This window comes from Stegodyphus dumicola, chromosome 4 (assembly GCF_044657685.1).
Source record: "Stegodyphus dumicola isolate Sdum_Otavi_A_Nest chromosome 4, ASM4465768v1".
Taxonomy (NCBI): domain Eukaryota; kingdom Metazoa; phylum Arthropoda; class Arachnida; order Araneae; family Eresidae; genus Stegodyphus; species Stegodyphus dumicola.
Window position 1 is genome coordinate 176,622,745 of NC_140771.1, and position 23,006 is coordinate 176,645,750.

General features: G+C 33.0%; 1 protein-coding gene across 2 annotated transcripts in view; it reads left to right on the forward strand.

Annotated features, from left to right (window-relative positions):
* Positions 1-23,006, forward strand: part of LOC118200527 (transcription factor GATA-4-like) — a 229,421-nt gene that overhangs the window by 22,926 nt on the left and 183,489 nt on the right. The window contains exon 2 of one of the 2 annotated variants that reach the window (XM_085815806.1): positions 7,868-7,993. The exons of the other annotated variant lie outside the window; for it this stretch is intronic. The gene's annotated coding sequence lies outside the window, so the exon portion shown is untranslated. The remainder of the gene's footprint in view (positions 1-7,867; positions 7,994-23,006) is intronic. 2 annotated transcript variants of the gene reach the window in all.

Here is a 23,006-nt window from a genome sequence, read left to right on the forward strand (position 1 = left end):
CGGCAACATTGATCGAAACGACATCAGACACCTGGGCTTTAAAATAGCCCTATCCCAAATCCAAACTCAATTAACAGTCTCGAAATTTTTGTATCATTTCACTTAAGAGGTATATAAGGTATAGGGAAAACATTATCTTGCAGCCACATACATAAATTACTTGAACAGCATCGAATTGTGACTAAGCAATGATAAGGTAAATGGTGATGAAAATGAAATCAAACGGTGATGTAAGTACATAATGTACAGATAATTCAGAAACGTATTACAAGAATTCAGAATTGTATTAGATAATTTTTAATTATAATTGTATTAGATAATAAAATTATTAACTAAAAATTAGATAATAAAATTATTAATAACACATACATACATATACATTACGCTTTTATTTAGTATTTAAGATAGCCATGGCCTTTTGATATTATCTAAATTATTAAAATCATAGGGACAAATTTTTATTTCAGAATTGTCGATTTTCTCCTGGCTTTCGCGAAAATGTACAACTAGTTGATAATAATAAGCCCTTATCTAGATGATTTTTAGTTAGTCATGTATCTTTTCATTGCGAATATACCAGGAGGAGTCTAATTTGCCCAGTATACTGTTCTGGGCAGTTTGCAGTTGTTTTCTGTTTGTTCTGCATATAAACCCAGACTGGACAGGCATAACACAGCATCAGACACATAACAAATTTAGAAATGAGTAACTTATTAGCACTAGATAGAAGGCTATTTCGAACAGCTAAGGGCTAGAGCCAAGTTTTACACTCTGGAAATTTCTGGATAATTAATACATGCAGTCCCTGTATCCCATACGAATGGCAACATATGTGGCTAATCTGCTAAATTTGTTGCATGTAAATCAGCATGTACTACATAAATTCATATTTTGCTTAATTTTCAAAGATCTTTCTAACATAAAACGAAATATTCTTCAAACTAATATAATATATAATGATTCTACTGTGCATGAAATTTAACAGAAATTGAAATCCTATTTACATAACAGAGTTTATTATTTTATGATTTTATTAATAAATATTTTCATTTAGAAGTTATAAAAGTATTAAAAAACACCAACTTCTAAAGTCATCCTTCGTAGCTTTTCAAATTTGTTTGTTGACACCTCTACTTTGGAAATAACTATCATTCGTTAACTTTAATTTTGCAGGAAAGTTATCAGTTACTTGTCAATGAATCGGAAAGATAGATTTTTAGAAGAGTAATCTGTAGGTGTGTAAGGAGATAATATAATGTCAAAGTGTTTTAAAAATACTGTCATCGTGAATTTTTTTTCACATAAGATGGAGTTTTTGATATGTTTGATATGTGTTTATCAGATTTCTGTTGTTGCAGGCGTTGCAACAACTCGTCACTCGTCAACAACAACAACCAAAAAAAAAAAAAAAAAAAAAAAAAACGCACTAACGTATATCGTCACAGTGCATGGTTTTTCATGTAAATATCAAATATACTGATGCCGAAGCTAAAGAATGATAAATAACTGTGATTGGGGAAAATGTAGTGATCTTTATTTAAGAAGCAATGTGCAGATTACTAATGAACTTTGAATACAAAATTTATTCTTTTCCTTCAGAAAGAAAGAAAAAGATTTCTTATTTTATTTATTGCAAAAAACATTAATCATTACGTTATTAAAGTTTCATTGTCTGCTGTTTGATTGAAAGAAATGTACGGAAACTTAGAAAGTAAACAATTATCTGAAAAATACATCATCAATCAGATATCCCTTTAGTGTATCGAAACATTCACATCTTAATAATTCAAGTTAAATATCTTATAAAATAACATAAAATAATGCAAAATGCGTGTTTATTTTATAAGGTATTTCTCCCACTTTGTAACGGTAGCACGCTGGGCCGGTATTCCAGAGGTCCGTAGTTCGATTCCCGGCGAAGGCGGTTGCTATTTTTCCTCTTTTCTGCTTCTAATTAACCTAATGACTCTACAAGTGGCGCCCGAACTAAAAGGGTTGTGGATGATGATTCTCCGCACCCAGGATTTGGCGACTAGGTCCCCTAAAACCCTGTGCCCACCAGCGGCCAAGCGGTAAAGTCGCTGAACACTGGTAGTTCGGTCCGAGGTTCGAATCCCGCGAACGGGCTGGCTGCATGGGTGTTTTCGTGGTTTTCCCCACGTGTAACGTGTATACGAGCCAGTTTCCTTAGAAAGTCCTCCATGAAGACATCCCTCCCCTTAGGCAGATAGCCTTCGAGGCTTTGTCGTAATTAAATAACCTTAAATAACTTAACCCCCTAAAACCCTAGTCGCCCTTTAAAAAGGGGAGTATATAAGTTATTTCTCCCACTTCCCTAGCGTGCCTTCGTGGTGTAACGGTAGCACGCTGGGCCGGTATTCCAGAGGTCCGTGGTTCGATTCCCGGGGAAGGCGGTTGCTATTTTTCATCTTTTCTGCTTCTAATTAACCTAATGACTCTACAATGTTACCAGCAATGTATAACATCTGGCATCCTATTGAATACTTAGGCGTTTTATAAAATGCTGAAAACTAGATGACCATGTATGAAAACGGTTAACATTTCACACATTTTCTACATTTCCCAAATGGCAAACCGGCAAAGTATGAAATACATCTCCGATTCATTTAGAATATCCATACATTTAACACAGTCATACATATTCTATATGTAATCCATACATTTAATGCATTCATTTCATAATTCTATCCATTTGATACATTTTCAAACATTGTTTTCTTTAATCAAAAAAGAATAAATTTTGTTTTGTACAACTTTCGCTTTTCTTTACGTATTTTGATTAAAAAATTTTATCGTACTCTATCATTACTTTTTCGATATAATATTTGTATTTTTGAAGAATGCACGTCTTTTAAATAATGGTTTCATCGTGACCTCTTTTTCATATTTTGCCTAAATAGCATTTGTCATTAGACAGGTGTTTCTGCCCCTCTTTCAGCTAACCGGCTTTCAATTCTTTCTCCTTAAGATCATCTGTTAAGGAATTCGCTGTAAATTAATATGAGAGTGTGTCACTATATGTTTTCCTTTTTGTTAACGATCTTTATACCAACGTTATCGCTAATAGCCCAGAATATATTTTAAATGTTAACGAGATATGACTTTTAGATCAGAAGAGAAGTTAAGATATCTCGAAGCAGTACTTGTTAATTCGTTTCTTAACATGATCAAGATATGAGTTCTTTAACCAGAAACGGGTTGCCTGCATATCTTCCCAAGAACGATAGCGTTTTCCACATCACATATAATTAGAATTTCCAATTAAAAATATATATTTATGTTCCTTAAAATAATTAAAAGGCAGTTCTTAAAATAATGTTAAAATATGCTGTTTTATTTGAAGCACTGTTCAATAAATTTGCCAGGTACTTCTAATTAAGGCTTTTCTAATTAAAACTCAGAAAACAAATTCTTAATCAGAATGCAAAGGCAGGTAATAGTCTTATTCAGAACTCTTATTTCCGTGGCGAAAAATTCAGAAATTTAGATACATTATTACAAGGTGCAACGATTGCTGAAATATATAACTATTCTCTGAACGTCTCCATTGATATCAATAGGGAGCTCGTTGTGATGAAAATAACAGAAGTTTTGTTTTAGTTTGCCCCTTGTCAAATAAATAGAAATTTTCTACTGATACAGACTTTCGTCCACAATACCAGATGCATATCGAATACAAATTAATTTTCTTTCTATTCAATGAACAGAACAAAGACTAATTTAGCTAATGCATGACAAAGAAACAGAACAAACAGCATTTATATCTCCCCAGATCATCTAGTTCGATATCGAAAAGAAATGAAACAAAATCTTTCCTTTCTATTATTGTAATGTTTAATGAACAAAGTATTTTTTACTATTTCAAACTGAATAACAAGGTTCCTTTGTCCATTCCAGTTTCTTCTTCCAGGTTATATGAACAGTATCAAATTTCATTTAATATGAATCAGTTCCAGACTACGGACAATAATCACTATCGGGCAGTAATCCTAGGTAACCCTACAATTCTCTGACTGATAATATGCGATCCCGGAAGTATTTCCAAACAGAATTTGGCATTAGCAAGTGTTATATGCAAACTAGAAATACCGAGATCAAAAATCACTCAAAAATACCCATAATAATGCATTAATATATTAGAAAATTTCTGCAACTTTAGAAATTTATTTAATGAAGGTTTATTTATAACTTCTTTTTCCATACATTCGAAACACTCTGAGTACCAATACGCAAACCTTGAAAAAGCGGTACTTTTTAATCCACATCTTAAGTAACTATTTCGAGCTTCAACGCAGTACGGTAGCTGATTTCAATTTAAATATTATTTCTGAAAGTTTTCAATCCAGTATCCCTTTCTCTTAAGTATCAAGCTATATACATCTTGACGTCTGTGATAAAAAAAGTATTTTTAAATTTTGCCATGAAAATTTGTTTCCATTCCTCTTCTACTGCTATCCAATAGTCTGACAATTGTCTTTGGTAACTTGCAGAAAATACTCTTCTTAACAATTCTAAAACATCGATTCCAGTACGCTTTCGATTGCGATTCTTAGCAGTCCGTTGTGTGTAAATAATATAAATTTTGCTGTAATCACATTGTAACCATTGAATGCATATCATATGCATGTGAAAACATTGTATAAATTAGTATCTATATAATCTTCGTTCAAAATCGTAAAATATCTAATAACAACCGTAGACAACAAACGCTCATTCTGACCAAGTTTGTAATAGTGAAATCTGAATCATGTAACACCTAGGTTATTATATCATTGAATCTAAATGCATGACAAAGAAGCAGAACAAACAGCATTTATATCTCACCAGATCATCTAGTTCGATATCGAAAAGAAATTAAACAAAATCTTCCCCATGGCATGGGTTTTGAAACCCATGACAAAAAATTGGGTTTTTGCCATGGGTTATGATAAAATTATCATGGGTCCGGAACAACTTGTGACTCCGCCAGCTGGAACAGAGCTTGCAACGTTAGTTGCAACGTACAAGAGTTGAACTTCGGTCCCTGAACGACCCCGTGAGCCCCAGGAAGGCGTTATTATTCTGGATAGAGGACTTTTACCTGTTTATTCAGACTAAATGATACGTGGCTTCCTGCAATGACACCTAACCTAATCTAACCTACCATGCAACCGATGCCACAAGAGACTTTTCTGAAGCACTTGTAAAGGGTATTATTATACACTTTATACTAATCTCCCACTACTTCTAGAAATTTAATAGCCGTTGTTGACATATGACTCGGGTTTTTGTCCTGGGAAATTCGAATTTTTTTAACATTATGTAGACAAAGAAATGGGATTTCTTTTTTAAATATGGAGACAAAAATAATATTTTGAGAATACCTAAAGTTTATATTTTTCTCAACTGTTCTTAATTTGTTTTCGCATTGCACAGAAAACCAGTTAAGCTTTCAAGTTTTTTTCCCATTTTTATGGTAATAATTGTTATGGTAATAAGCGATTACATGATTGCATTTTTATGGTAATAAGTGATTGCTTTTTATTCCATTGGATCAATTGTAACTATCATTCATCTATAATTAAATGTATTTATATTTTTCCTCTTAAAAACGACTTCCACAAAGAGGAATAAAACTAGATACTCGACATGTGTGAGAAGAAGAAGTTAATGTATATTTTGTGTTTTTACATTTAAACCCTTTTACTGTTTTATTTTCAGTAGAGGCAAATACTTTAAAAACTGATGATTTTATTTGTGAAATAAGTGGGTCCTTTTTTAGAATCAAGTTCCGTTTCCTGTAGAAAAGTGTGATTGCATTTTTTTTGATTGAATGAATGAAAGTAACTTTATTAATACGAATCATCTTAAGCCTATAAAAGTTTAACATAACAAACAATAATATGTCTCTCACAGTTAAAAAGATTTTTTTGTTGTTGTTGTTGTTGTTTATTACACTCTCTGCTATTAGGCCCTACACTGAAAGAAAGAAATACCGAATGGAGGAATTTCTAAGGAAAACTGTCTCGCATCTACATTACGCATGGAGAAAACCACAAAAACGCCCGTGTAGCCAGCCCTGTTCGCTGAAACTCAAACACCGGACAGAACTATTAGTTTTCAACGGCTTACTCCTAGGCCGCTGGTGAGCCAGTAAAAGCTAGTGCCAATTCATTTTTACACTTTCATAATTTCAAGTCCTTGCTTAATCCCAGTCGTTTCAAATATCCAGGAATCACTTCTAGAGTTGAAATTTTTTGCCAGCTATATTACTTCACGTAGTAAATGCTTGCGAATGCAAAATAAGTACTGGAAATGTAAGAGTATACTTAACAAAATCTGATATTTTCTTGTTTCATTTACGTGGAGACTTGCATTTTTCAGATTAAAGTAAAATCTTCAGTGGAATGGAACTCATAAAACGTTGCAGACCACTGATTGTGAATGTGAAAGTAAAGCGAATCCAGGAAATTGGAAACCTCGACTCCAAATTAAGATATAAACTTAACGGTTGAATTATCAAAAAGCTGAAAAATTTAGAGAATGTGTCACCATCAGCTTTTATCTCTGAGCCTGATAGTTTTCTAAATCCATACATTTAGTTCTAAATACACAGCAGATGCATGTAAGGAAGTCATAGAAGGGTATGTATATGAGTCCCCATGCAGTATGTATATTAGTCTGTTTTAGTATCGCGAGAAAACTTTTATCTGCCTACACGGGTCTGTTGAACTCCCGAAGCCCATTGAATCTGCAGGTCTTACTACTCTGTTTCCACTCGCCATAACGCAAGAGATGCATAGAAGTATGAAACCTTGTGAACAAGTATCAGATTTTAAGGTCCTATAACTATAGAAATCTAATAAAAAATTGAGGACGTTTATCTGCAAAATAATTTTTGGCTTACTTATAATGTCCAAATCTTGTTAGCATCTTTAGTTTTAAACTTTACTTTCATTAATTGACGTAATTAAAATATTACATTTATTTACAAGAAATATTTAAAGTTAATTACATTTTTTCAGTAAAATAATTTTCAAAATCATAATATTTGTAATTTTAGGTTCAAGAAAAAGAGATTTTTGCAAAAACACTTAATAACTATCGAATTGATGCTGAAGTGAAATTGGTTTGCATTTTAGTGGCTAAAACTTTTGTTATTTAAATTCTTTTTGATCTTTCACATTTTCTAAAGCAGACAAAAGAACAAAATGCATGATAAAAAAAACAGCAAAATACATGGTCAAGGATAAATTCCTTGAGAACATTTAAGTTATTTAATTTTATATCTGAAAAATCAATGTGTTAGGAACACAGATTTTCTTCACATACTTTTTCTGAATTTAATGATAAATTTACAATTAATCAGACTTTTAATTAGTGAATTAATATTTTCATTATTTTGCTTACAGAATTAAGTTTACAGAATATATTTATAAAAGAAAGACTGAATTTTATTGTATTATAAGGTATTTCTCCGGCTTTCCTAGCGTGACCTCGTGTTGTAGTGGTTCTGCACGCTGCGCCGGTATTCCAGAGGTTCTGTGGTTCAATTCCCGGCGAACGCGATTGCTCATTTTTCATCTCTCTGGCTTTTTTCTAAATAAACTAATGTCTCTACAGTATAACCGATGATGCCAAATGAATAGATCGATAGAATCTATTGAATTTGTTTAGTATATTAGGTTTCAATATCTCTAACGTGATTTCTACTGCTGCTGGTTTAAATAAAATGTAAATAGTAAAAGTGGAGTTTATTTAATAATAAAAGCATGTAATCATAAAATTTATTAGTTAATTGCAAATTGCAAAATTTTTTTATTAACACTGAAAGTTAGAAAATGTAAAGCATCATTAATTTTAATAGGAATAAGAAATACTGCATCAGTTGTATAGCCATGAAACCATGAAAGTGCTCTCCCCGATATTGGAATTCAGGTCGAACTACGAGTGTTCAACGATCTTAATCATCATCAAGACAACTGAAGGAAGGGTATGTGATTTAAACTAATCCACTGAATCATAAGCAAAGCGTAAGTCCTAAGATTGACTTTAGTAGACATTTGGTGTATTTGACAAGACTGATCTTTGAAGATGCATTCATAAATTTAGAGGAAGACCACGAAAGGAGCTAAAAATAAATAGTGTTTGAAGAAGATTACTGTTACATTCGGAAATTAGAAGCTTTCTAAATTAGGAATAAATGTAATCCATTCCTAAGCAGCTTGAAATGTTTACTTTCATAATCATTCCTTTTTATTTTACTTAAAGGTATTAAACTAGGGGGAGGGGGATTACAAAAATCCAAGTTTCGGATTTTGCAAGTTGTATTGTATTAAAAAATAAACATAAAAATTTATTTCTTCACCAGTTATTCATCCTTCGATGTACAAACTAGAGGCAGAATGATAAGATACCCGAATACTGGTAGTAGGTCCGGGGTTCAAATCCAGGCGGATGGGCTGGCTGCATTAGAATTTTCGCGGTTTCCTTGATGTTTCACATGAATAACAGCCAGTTTATTTCAAGAAATCCTAAATAAAAACATTTTCCCCTTATGCAAATACCCCTCGTGTGCTTTGCCAGGACCCAAATAACCATTCTCGTTCGATGCTCAAATCGATACACTTATTATTTCTCTAATGGATGCACCGAGAGACTTTTTGTTCACTCAAAACAAGAAGAAGTATTACTTTGCTACAGTCCTAAAATTCAAAAACGCATCACATCATTTCTGGGAACATACTAAACTCGATTTAGATAGTCGGCGAACTTCAAAGATATACCTGGCAAAGATAAACATTGTTAGAAGATTAACTTTATTCCAAAGATAAATTGGCGAATCTTTTCAATCAGTCTTTTTTTATACGTTTTGTAGCATGTAGTATTTTGAAGATAACAGTTTGAAAAAAGAAACTCGCATTCGTTATAACTTTCTAAATACTTTGAACTTTCTCCGGGAGGCATCCGGTTTGTTCCGGTGAGCTGATATCCGGATACTGGAGTTCCGCTCTGTCGCCCGACTTATCTCAGAAACAATGTTTTGTGGGAGAGAACTGCTGGTTGCTTTATTGCTCAGCCACTGTACCCAAAGAACCCGAAACTTAGAGCGATAAAGAAGCACCAACAGAGCCTATCTAAGACCATAGACTGAATGCCTTTTTTGTTCCCTAGCCTTTAAAATGGCAAACAATTATAAAGATAGAATAAACTTATGGTTAATTATACTGATCGTAGGAAATAATATAAATGGCTAGCTGATAATCATAAATGAAAATACGAAAAAGGCTAATATTCTATTTCTTATAGTAACATGCAGTAATATAAAAATATTGAAACGAAGTTCATTGTGGAACCAAAAATCATAATTTCAATTTCAAGAAAGCTGAACATTTATGAGATCTGAAACTTATACTTAAAAGCGACTGATATTCCATTAAATATCAGTAGCGACATTGTAGAAGAATTCTCCGGCAAATTTTTAACGAAAGTTAGTGGTGTATATTAGCGGATTATGATGTCAGTGCACCGGGTATCTCAGATGTCCGGTATCCTAGGAAATTTTATGAAATTTTCTCAAATATTCCCTAGTTTACAACATACATGACTAGCCGATGCTACGATTGTAACACTTTAATAATAAAACCAGTATGACAGCAGTCACCACATCATAAAGCGCAGAGAATTGTTTGTTTCAGATGCTACAAGTAACTCAGTAATGAAACTAAAACTTTTAAATGACCTCATTGGTTAAAAGCCGAACTGTGTCAGATCTGGATTTCGTGGCGGTTAATCAGCTGTTCCTCATCGACCTATACACCTTGGTTACTTGAAAATGGTGACTAATATAGTTTTACAAAGCAGAATGCTTTGGTGAACTCCTATTGGAAATAGAGCGGACATTCGCTTGCGGATTCAATAAGCTGAATAAATGCTTCAGAATGTAATATTATCATTTAATTTCAGCCTGTGACAGGGTCTCTTAGACTATGCCTATGAATCAAGTTCTTCCAAATGCTTGAGACAGTTTCAGTAGTTTCGCATTTTGCTGCTTGCAAAGTTGAAACATTATGGATTTAACGGATATTAGAAATGTGTGTTACAATAATCATATCTGAAGCAAAAGATCTAAAGGATTGTCCCCTTTAAATAAAAGATTTGAAATGAAAGTGTCCCAGACTATCTCAAGTAAATTTTGTGCAGACGCATTTTGAAAGAATACCAGTTATTGAGCTTCAAGTTGCAAATAATATTATTTTTACTCACATCTACATCCAGGAATGTACTGCGAATAGGCACTTTAGGCCTAAAATTACAGTATTCATGTATGCAATTCACTAGTTAATCATTTAGAAATTTGCCAATCAGGTTCTCCGTAATGTGGAACTTTCTCCCTAAATCTAGTAAAAGAGCTTTAGATGATTAGTCGTCGTTTGGAAGATTAAAGTTATTCTGATTAATCGTTTTTGTTGATTTCAATCTTCAGCTAACAGACTTTGCGCATTCTTTCGTATTCAGTAACGTTTTCACACGTTTTTATTCATATTCAGTGCCACGTTAACTCATCTGGAAAGAAAAGGAAAAGTATTTGCTTTAGTTCTCACGATTTCCTTTCAAACTACAAAATAACACACTTCCGATGACAGTAGAAAACCTAAAACGAAAAATTATTTTAAAAAAATTTCATATTAGATATTATCAAGAAATTTTGCAGGGTATATTTTATAAAAGTAAAATTTTTAAACCTAATAAATTACATATTTTTGGTATTTATAACGCTATCAAAACGTTTCCGATATTATATGTAAGGATATATAAATAAAATAATTATAATATAAACAGGTACATTGTATCGAAAATCTGGTGGAAACTCGATTAACAATGAAATATGTTTTAAACTGCTTTTTTGAGGTATAAAAATTTGAGGAGTGATTGCTGTGGCTCACAAAATTTACCCTAACCGAATAATTAAATTTTAACCACATAGTGAGAAGCAAATATAATCGTTTAACCTGGGAACTTGGAACACTTACAATTACGATTAAAAGTTTAATTACATTCTTAAATCACAGCAAAAATAACAAGTTTAAAAAAAAAGCTCAATGATTATTTCTTCTGCAATAAAAAGTAATCTTGATGATCAATGATTATTTCTTCTGCTGTGAAATAGTGCTGGGCAAATAACTTAATATTTCACAAAATTATTCGATATTTATTTGGAGTTATTCCGAAAGGAAAGACTCAGTGCCTTTTGAGAGATCAAAGTCATAATCTCTCTGCTTCAGTAGCAAGGTGTTCAATTATAGATTCTATGCAATAAAATTAGATTAAAAATATATAAAACTTGGTCGACTGGGTCTCATGCCTTTTTCCAGTCTCTCTTTTATGAGGAAGAAGATTAGGAATTATACTATTCTGTCACGTATACTCTTATTGTGTAAGGGATTAGCACATCCAGATAATATTTGGAATATCGGTGGCTAAAATTCTGATGAAAACCCAATAGATTATTCAAGGTTCCTTAACTAAAAAAATCTCTATTATATTGAACTTGGTAGAGTAATTTGCTCTTACAGATGAGAACATGCATCAGTTTACTTTCGAAATGCGTTTAAAAAGCTTAAAAAATTAAAAATAAATGCTAAATAAATAAATTAACCGAATTTTGACGATTAAGATAAAATTAGAATAAGTAATGCTCAAGGCAATAATGCAAATAAACTGCACTTATTTCTTATTTAAGATGTTCCGCATTGTGATGATGGGCTGCATTCAGAAAGACTTTAAATATTCAAATTGACCAATAAGTCCTGCCTCACAAGGACTGTTATGGGATCCACTTAAACTAGCTCTTATTTTACAATACACAGACCTCACTACTGGTGCTAGCAGTGACACGTATTCTTCATACCAGACGGTGTAGTTTAGTAATATTCTTGACGTAAACCAAGACATTTAAGAGACTTCATAGGAAAAAACGTCATGTTGTATTAGGCCTTGAATGTTAGGAGTTCTCAACACTCTTTCGGCTACTGATCCCAGCGGTCTCAGACTCAGATAGCATGTGAATTGAATGCTCGATCTGAAAAGAATTGACGGGATGGAATTTTATTATAATAATAAAGTGAAATAGTTATAATAGTTATAATAATAACGGCTACATTATAATATCAACATCGAAAATAGTTATAATATAGAAGGTTAATATATATTTTTATATTATTAATAAAATATAAAAAATAACTAAGTTTTATATTTCGCTTACTAAATATTTATTAATACCTGCATAAACAATAATAAAAATGTCACAAAGGGAAAAATTCAAATTTATATTTATTTTCTATCAGAAATCTAATTTTTTGGTACCTATAACACATTTTTGTTGGTTACCCTTTAAGGTGTTTCTCCCGCCTTCTTAGCATGCCTTCATGGTGTAATGGTCAGCAAGCTCGGCGCGTATTCGGGAGGTCCGAGGTTCGAGTGCCGGCGAGGGCATTGCACATTTTTCATGTCTCCTGCTTCAAAATAACGTAATGTCTCTACAACACATTTTCTCGTTGGTTGTGAATTCTAATGTACTGGTAGCTAAATATTAAATTTTAGACTGACATATCTTTCAAATAATTCTAACATGTTTAATAAATGTCTTTCTTTTACTACTGCTTTACACTCGCTTTGCGTTTCTATTCTGATATAAAGTTTGCTGCCTTGTAGAAAAGTTACCAGAAATTATCTTCATCACGGATTGTAGATGCTTATCGGTTTAATCGAGCTGTTTTTATTTATTTTCAACTGGAAAAAAACGTTTTCACATATAAATGTACTTTCATACAAAGCAATTATTCTTAGTGTAAAAATTTTTTGCTGTTGTGACTAATCTCACTTATCTGACCTAATCAGAACAAGCCTAAGAAATTATCAGAGCAAGGAGTACAAAACTGCGTCCGTCGCTGACAAGAGCCTTGAGCACCATATAGGCAACAGTAGAATTTTGCCAAGTTCCACTCCAGTTTTGAGGGAGAGCACCCCGGGGAGGAGCAAGGATTTCCCACCCACTTGCCCTATCCTAAACCACACAAGTGTATTTTCGGCTCGCCATATTGGAGTGCACCTATGCCTCAAAGACTCCATACATTTATAATAGGGGTTCCCAAACCTATGCCCGCGGGCACCACAGCGCCCGCCGATCGTTTATCGTGTGCCCACTGCTGTGCAATCCCAATAAAATTGTTTTAGTTTTCTATAAAATTCTATGTGAAAGTTTTCTCACTTTTAACAAAATAGAAATTGTGTCCAACACAGATACCAGCACAAAGCGAAATGTGGCAAATCAATTTTTTGTGCATGTATCCAACTCTATCCAACAATAAATTAACATTATAAAAGTAAATGGTGCCCACCATCCAATAGATAGCCTAGAATGTGCTCTTAGGAACAAAAAGGTTGGGGACTCCTGATTTATAACATTCGTGCTTTCTCCGGGATTCAAATCTGGGCTCTTCGGTAAGATCAGCGTTATTAACAATTATCTCGTTGAGTGGCTCAAAGATTCGTAACTGAGCTACTTTATTTTTTGACCAGTGGAAATAAAAGTTAATAAAATCTTTGAATAACATTTATAGCATATTGTGAATTAAATAGTTCCAATTGTAGATGTCCTGGTGTGTTACATATGTTCGTTTTTAATGAAAAGGGAATTACTATAAACCCGGACTTTCAGATAACCAAAATCTTGATATCATTTCAACACCGCATTTGCAAAAAATGCGTAATTGAAATTTCTCTGGGGGCAGTATGCGGCCTTCCAATTTGAGAACCGCTTAGCTATTCAATATCATGAAAACTAGATTCCAGATTGCAGGAAGATGGACTTACAGGACACCATCGTCTTTTGAATTATAATACTATAAACAAATGGACTATTGGTTAGTAAAATGAATTGCGACAAGCTGACCACTTGTCCAAGACATATGCTGATGCCTTCTGGGCCGAAGGTCAAGAAAACAGGTTTCGGAGCACTGCAGGCCGTGGCCCACTAGGGCTGTTGCGCCACTGAGTTTAGTTTTTAGATGTAATACAACAATAATACAATGCAATAATACCTATATCTGGAGAGATTAAGCAATATACATAATAATACAAATACTATTATAATTAGAATATTAAAATATACTGTACATAATAAAAATATAATACTACTACTACTATAAATAAAATAAATCACAATAATAATAAGGATAATAATTATAAGAAGAAGAAGATAAAGGAGATATGATGCAACAATAATACAATACATTAATACATAGCCATATCATAGGTAGGCAAAATACAGTATAATACAATGACACATAAAAAATAATAATGCAGTAATATACAAAAATAATAACACTGAAAGTTTAAACAACAAAAAATAGGAAATCGATCATAAAACAAATTTCAAATTTCAAATTTGGTCTTCCACATGCTCATATTCGTTGGAGGATTACGTTATTCAAAATTCGATGACTCTATGTACCGTTGTTTTATCACAATACGAGAAATATACATACATTTATGCAGATTTTTCATTATTTAATTTCTTCAAATATAATGCAGGACTCTTAACATTTTATGGCAACAGTTTGAAAAGTGAACCGACATTTATGAGTCCGACGCAAAATGCCAAAACGAAACTAATAGTCCTTCCGGATTCAAATCCCTTTGGACTAATAAAGCTGCGCAAGACAGCAAAAGCTTCAGAACTCCTGACAAGGTGAGAGAAAGCAAGAAGCCAGCAAATAGAGAAATGCTTTAAACTCATCTTAGATGTTTCCGGCACTCGCATATAATCTGCAGTGCAGTAAGATATGCTCTACATCCACTACAACATCGCTGCAAGCATTGGCCCACTGGTCGTGATATTAAAACAAAATAAGTACTTTCTTAAGTTTCCATGCCAGTTAAAATCTGAGTTTATAATCCGGTTGAATGTACTTACATTTAAAACATCGAAAAACCGTTGGCAAAAACCTCTTTATTCACTGGGCCTTCGATGAAGCAAGATATGTAGCATTCCGGCCAACCACAGTTTTATCCCGAGCAACCTGTTTCCGATAAGACTTGGGAACAGACTGTAGAGACATTAGGATCTTTTGGAAGCAGGAGACTTGAAAAATGAGCAATGCCCTCCCCGGGAATCGAACTACGGACCTCTCGAATACGCGACGAGCGTGCAAACCACTACACCACGAACGCACGCTAAGAAGGCTGGAGAAATACCTTATATACTCCCCCTTTTAAAAGCTGACTGGGGCTTTAGGAAACCCAATCGCCAAATCCTGAGGTTGGAGAATCATCATCCACCATTCTTTTTAATTCGGGCGCCACTGCATCGAAATCGAACCACGGACCTCTCGAATACGCGCCGAGGGTACAGACCACTACACTACAAAGACACGCTAAGAAGGTGGGAGAAATACCTAAGTCGCTGCTTAGCCAATTGGTCATTCCTTTCATTATCGAAAATACCACCATGACCTCGAGCGTACCTAAAATGAATGTCTGGAATTTTTTCCAATGCCACATAATATGATGTTAATTTTCACCGTTTTTCTGTTGATCGTATAACATGTAGAAGAAAGTGAATCTCTTTAATTAAGATATTTAAACTTCCCATTTGTAAGAGTTCTGTAATTATAATGGAGTATTAAATTCTATTTGTTTTTTTAAAAAAAGTGTAATTCGGGAGTTCTTCCATTTCACTTAGAAAATATTTGTCACATTTGTGAAAACATTTTACCGACCTACAGTTATAACTGAACATGCTTAACGTATTCCATTTGGCAAGTTTTTCATGCACCGCTTGTCTTTAAAAGAGAAAAAGTCAAAAAGTCCTATTCGCCTGATTTCAACCACGCGTTTCGTATTAAAACACTCTGCGGTTAGTTCTGCTGTAAATGGCGTTTTCTGTTCTTTTTGTTAAAACTCAGCCAGGCAGCTGTGAAGTTTTAACAAATATGCTCTTTGATTCTGCGGAAGCATGCACAGCATTCGAAATGACCATACTTATTGCCTAGATGTTATATTTCACTTTTAGGCGAGATCTGTGTGAATGTCTATGCAGAGGAGAAACTACTTTGTAATTTTCTGTTCTTGTAATCTGTTTTCTACATAAATTTTATAAGAAATATGTTTAAAAATTAATATTAATGATGATCTTTTGCTACATCCTCCTGCATAATGCAGTGTAAAATGCAAAGTGTGATTTTATATCTAACTTCATTGTTTTTCATGCATTTTCTATGCACGAGCGCCTATTCAAATTATATGCATATTTGAAAACAGGATGCACTCAATTATCTCAAGGATTAGTAATCTATTTTTATCTTCTTTTGTTTTATTTATTTAAGTTTTTTTTTTGATTTTGTATCCAAATAGAATAATATATCTAATGTACTCCAAGCCAGGTACATTTCAAAGGTGTTTGATGAGTTTCTAAATGCAGTAATCCTATATATATATTGCTCACCAGTGGCAGAGCGGTAAAGTCGCTGAACACTGGTAGTTCGGTCCGAGGTTCGAATCCCGCGAACGGGCTGGCTGCATGGGCGTTTTCGTGGTTTTTCCCATGTGTAACGTGTACACGAGCCAGTTTCCCTTAGAAAGTCCTCCACGAAGGCATCCCTCCCCTTAGACAGATAGCCCTAGTGTGCTTTGCCATAATTAAATACGCCAACTCCAACTCCTATATATATATTAAAGTATTACTGTTGTAACATATTATTTTGGCATAATGGAGAGTGAATATATATATAATGCAAAATAAATTAAAAATATGTTTAAAATTCATCTATATTTAATTTGGAATAAACCATTTAAAAGAATGGAGCAAACTGCATGATAGGAGCAAAAAATGCCAAAATCAAAAGTGAAAAAAAGCAGAAAGGACATTTACATGTCTCGTTGCATCATCATCAGGGGGCTGATGCAACGAAAAAAGTAAAACTAACAACCAACATCCTGATGAGGATACAGCGAAGGCTGTAATTTTTTGTTTCCTTTCATTTCTTGCTTTTGCATTTTTGCGCCTATCATGCTAGTCACTGTGCTTCTGTTTTAAGCCCCCTCTTCTACTGCTACGAATTAATTTCTTCTCCTGTTGGTACGAATTTATTCTCCTACTGGTTTCCAAAGAATCGGTATGGGATAGATTATAAAGGTATTTTTAATTTATTTTGCATTATTACTACCACTTGTTGCTGTTTTCAGCGGGCAGTGGATTGAAGTTGTTTTTCATTTTGTATTTATATTAGACAATATGTTTAATATTAGATAATAGAGATAATATGTAATAATATAATTAATAATAGGATTTAGTTATTCTATCATAGGAACAGAATTTCAATATTATTATAACTTAAGTAAAGTAAATTAAATTACTATGCAACTCTACTAATTTAGAAGTGTGAAATATAAAAATCAAATTAGGCTGATAAATAGTAGCCATTAAAAATGTCATTAAAAGTTACCTGAATATATAGATGATACATTATAAAGTTATACAAATGAAACAAATGTAAAAAAAAAAAAAAAAAAAAAAAAAAAAAAATACAAGTGCAATAGAAAGGAAGTGTAAAAATCAAAAAGAAATTACTGTTTATTCGCCAAAGGAGAACTGACTTTTCAAAAGGAAGTAATTTTCCTTTAATGCACTATCATTTGGGAATTTTCGCGTTTCGTCACAATCGATCCTTGAATACCAACTAATAAATTACTTTTGCTAATCAAAAAAATAAATAAATAAAAAAATAAAGTTTAAATATGTATTCAAGGATGATCGATTTCCACAACGTAATAATGGGAATATTCATAATAGTGTAGAAAAGGGAGGAAATTAAGACCAGAAAAAATACAATGTAAAACAACTACCACTATTCAGTTTTAGCACCTTCTATTTATAAATACAGCTTGATTTCTGCTTAATTATTCACAATATTTATAAAATTAATTTATTCAGAATTCATATAATTAATGCTTTAAAATTTGTCTTAGTCTTCTCATGAGAGACAGTGAAGAATACATTTGTGAATGAAGCGAATATAAAAAAGTCGCAGACATTTTCAAAAACATATCGCTACATTGTTGTAACCTATGCTAAAGAGAAATACATTGTTTAAGTCTTTACGAAACGTACATCAGAACTCCTTTTTCTTTTAGTTATTTAAAAGTAACATCACAAATGTGACCTACATTTCACTTTACGCACTCTGACCGTCTTTTGTATAGGGTTATCAAGATTTTATTTAATTTCTTTTTTCGGACGTGGGGAAAGGATTGTAGCCACTCCTTCTCGGATACTTTGTTTCAGATCTTCGACGTTGCGAAGAATGATTTTTTGAAATCTTGCGCTTTAAGATACTTTCAAAGGAAGTAATGCTAAATTCGTTAAATCAGCAACTCTCATGATTTAATAAATCTTTGTATATTCTTATTCGTTATTAGCTCTTCGCAGGCTTTTGCAGCTTGTGCCTCGTTCTGTTCAGTACTGTATAATTGCTCGATTCATTATCGCAACTATTACCATTTCAGTTGAAACAGTTTCCTTGTTTTCTATAAAATAGGTGCCGATAATTATCAGACGAACTACGAAGCTTTATTCTAAAACTCAATGGCAATATCTGCAGAACATTTTTCTATTCATGTAACTTTACCTTTTAAAAATCGTAAAGGCTAATGTTTATGCTATGGATTGAATATATGCCTCACTTTCAATAAAAGAGCAAATGGCATGAGAAATCTTCAAGTAGTGATGAAAACGTTTACTATGTTGAAACAATATCCCTTAAAGAAATTAAATATTTATGGGCGGTTCCTATTCTATCATTCAATAAGATGACTAAAAGTCAGAATAAAAGAGGAATGTTATATGATCTTGAAAGTGTTTAATCTTCACTACAATGCATTGTTATAAGCAATTAATTTAAATACATATGTATGTACAATTAATTTAATTTTATTTGTTATTTTTCTTTAAACTTTTTAAAATTTCAATTACTCACCATGGATCATTAACCTGTAGATTTGCCATTTTAAAAAAATAACATATATATATATATACATATATATATATACATATACGGCTGATTGCAATAAAAAGAGAGGAGCATACAACTAGATATTTTAAAAGTCCCATACAGAAAATTTCAACGTTCTATAGCTAATCGTTTTTGAGTTATGCGAGATATATTCTAACTACAGACTTCAAGGAAAAAAATTCATTTCGTATCCATTTTACAATCCGTTTCGAAATAAGCAATACTTCATTCTATCTATGCGTAGAAACGCCACGTAAAAAAAATAGTTAAAACAGATTCGAGAACGGTCAAACTGGATATTTTTCGTTGGAATCCCGAACACAAAATTTTTTGTGATTGCAATACTTACTTCCTTGTATCTTCGTATTTTACATCTTTGTATCTTCTTACAAGGAAGTAAAAATCAGTAAAATTGCAAAACTTAAAACTAATTTCAAAAGTTTCTAAAACATCATGTAATATGAGCTTTTTCTCCTCAGATTTTTACATAGAAAAACGAAACTTCTTACTCTTTTTAAAGTAGTTATTAATAACATATTACCGTGGGAGAAGAAAATGATTTCTTTTCTCTTTTATTCAATTAAAATCATCCTTCTTATCTATCGAACCGGATTCCGTGTGTTCTAATCGGCCATTTATTCAGAAACCCCTTTATCTATATCACTGAGATAAGATCGATATTTTATATGTTTTTAATCTTCATTTGCATTTACCACAACATCGATTATCAAGAATCTAAGGAGACTAATCCTCTTGAAAGGTATTGCGTTTTTAAAATGCCGGTACTAAGAAGCGGAGAAAAAGACCTATGACCACCATTAAGAGGGAATCCATGTAAATCAAACCACTCTTAATCAGTCTCCCATAATTCCGTATGGTTGAATGAAGTTTCGGTAAAGTGAAAGTCTTACTTTTTTTCTTCAGAAACTTAGATTCTCAGAGATAAAGAAGCTAATGATGGTAGCTTGTGTTGAAATTGTGCATGACTGCATGTTTTGCATAAGCGAGCATGCAAAATTCCTGCATGAATGCAACAGATATCCGATTTTTCAGTTGGAATTTGGTAACTGCTTTCTCATAAGCTAGTTACCAAGAATTTTTTTGCCTCCCTTTTTTTTTTTTTTTTTTTTGTTGTTGTGGAAAAAATTATTTTAACATTTACTGAATTATTATACTTGTTATCTTAGAACCTTTCTCTGGGTTTGAATAACAGGTACGAAAAGGGATAATGGATAGAATTGGGTCGAATCTTAAATTTTCTCGAATCCATACAAGAATATTAAGAAGTTATATAACCTCTCGTTTCGTTCATATAAGAATAAGAAGAAAAAAGAAAGAAAGAAAATCTGACTGGATTCAGATTTATTTTTTTAACTAAGACTTAATACTTTTTTTTTTATTTAGATTAAGACTTTTTTTTTTTAAAGAAGAGTCCTGTTTTTTAATTTAAAAGCATCACCAATATTTGAGGGAAATAAAGTGAGTTGATAAATCATCAGTTACCCTGGTACAATTCGGTATTTTAAGGAAACTGACACGTAAGTCTATTAAATTAAAAAGGGGAAAAAATCCTATTTCTACTTATCTTGAGTTATTTTATATAGAGCATCATACAGATAGAGATGTACTAACAAGAGCTCTTTTTTTATTGAATTTCTTCCATGGAGAATGAAAAGAAGGGTAAAGGCTAACTATCTGCAAAGAGATAAGAAGTTACAGGCAACTTGGTAATAAATTTCATGCAAATCCAGAAGAGACAATTTCGTGTCTTAATCAAAACAAGAAGGGTAGTTCGTCATCTAAATCAAAATAATAACCTTCAAAAGGTAGAAAATTAATGGCATGGTTTGGTTTATTTGATTACGCTTATAGAGTCATTAGGATTTTCTGGAAGCTGAAGAGACGAAAAATTAACAACCGCCTTCGCCGGGAATCGAACCACGGACCTCTAGAATACCGGCCCAGCGTTACACCACGAAGGCACGCTAGGAAAGTGGGAGAAATACCTTATATACTCTCCTTTTTAAAGGGCGACTAGGATTTTAGGGAACCTAGTCGCCAAATCCTGGGTGCGGAGAATCATCATCCACAACCCTTTTAGTTCCGGCGCCACTTGTAGAGTCATTAGGAGTTTTTGGAAGCCGAAGAGACGAAAAATTAGCAACCGCCTTCGTCGGGAATCGAACCACGGACCTCTGGAATATTGGCCCAGAGTGCTACCGTTACACCACGAAGGCACGCTAGGGAAGTGGGAGAAATACCTTATACGCTAAAGAATGGGAGACCTATCTGCCGAACAGAAGATATGCCTTCGTGGAGGCACTTTCTAAGGGGAACTGGTTCGTATCCACGTCACACATCGGGAAAACTACGAAAAGGCCCACACAGCCAGCTCGTGTTTAGCAACTATACCACCCGGTCGCTGGTGGGTCTAATAAGTGAGATGATAGGAGCGAAAATTAGTTAGTGTATACGTAAACTAAAACTATATTTCAGAAGAAAAGTGAATTTGTTTGAGCAAACATTCCGTTATAGGTGCAAAGTATGTTTATGGAAAACCTTTATTCTATTTCCTAATAATTTATTCCTTATCTTATATGTTTTATCTTTCACCTATTTATAAGCATTTACAAATTACTTTCTGTTACCTTTCTTCGTAATTTGATATATAATTTTTGAAAGAACAGTTTTCTTTCGACGAGACTCTTCATTCTTGAGTTCCTTTACATTATACTCTAAATTTATGCCGCCATTCAGTCGTAATTCAGTGGAATGCAAAGAAAATATCGTGGTCTTATTTATCGTCAAAAAGGCCAGAAAAGGCGTCGCGGTGTTTATTAAAAGTTTTCCGAAGCTATCTGCTAATAGTACTTACTGCTTGATGAACTTTTGAATGCATCCTACGTGTTACTATTTTTCTCTAAATGAGAATTCTGATGTTTCTAATTCTTAATTTATCTGATACTAACCTTTGCAAAATAGATGCTCCTTTAAACTAGTTACAGTTATTAATCTTCATATTAATATTTGCACTGTATTTGGAAAATAACAGCATGAAATATTGTATTAGCTTGAATGTAAAAACGAAGATTTTTCTTTTTTAAAATATTCCACTGAAAACTATACATATTAACACAATTTATAACTTGTTCTTCATGACTTCCAAAAACTAAATCTAGCTCCTTAACTTTATGTCACGATAAGAAACATATAAACCATGTAATTAATTTTCTTTTAAAATTCTAGCATAATGATTCTTAAAACTGAAATATTAGATTTAGGGCCTCTTTTAACAAGAAAAGCATTTTATCAAACTTCGAGCGACTTTTTGGAAGAATATTGCCAAAATGTTTAAGCACTTAAGTTACATTGCGCTACCATTTTGATTATTGTCCACATGGCTTATACAGAGATGAGGCTGGCGAGCAGCCATTTTCCATAATGCTGCCAATGTGTGTACAACATTAAGGTTTTTAATTACATTTCTAGTTACAAGTGCTTATTAAGCGGAGAGAGTTAAAAGTAAAAAAATCACATTTAATAGTTTAAATCTTTATTTTCCTTTTGAAAATGTATCCAAGCCGCCCAGACGGTTATAGAGGGTAGGGCGCCTGACTGCGATACAGAAGGGTCCAGGTTCGAATCCCGGAAAAGGCATGAATGTAAAAACTGTGTCTCTCTTCATAGGACGCAAAGGTGGCCTACATAATATTAGGAGGCCCTATTAGGCGCCTTCATAATAAAGAGGCCACCACATATGGCCTTAGGAGTGGCCGATGCCGGCATAGGCCCAGTAATGGAAAAAATGTATCCAACTGATATAATTTAAAATGCATTATATTATGCAACTTGATATCATATTGTTTGTACTTTTCATTGCATTTTTCTTGCGAAAATTTAAAAAATGAATAATTTTTTTTTAGTCGTGGATAT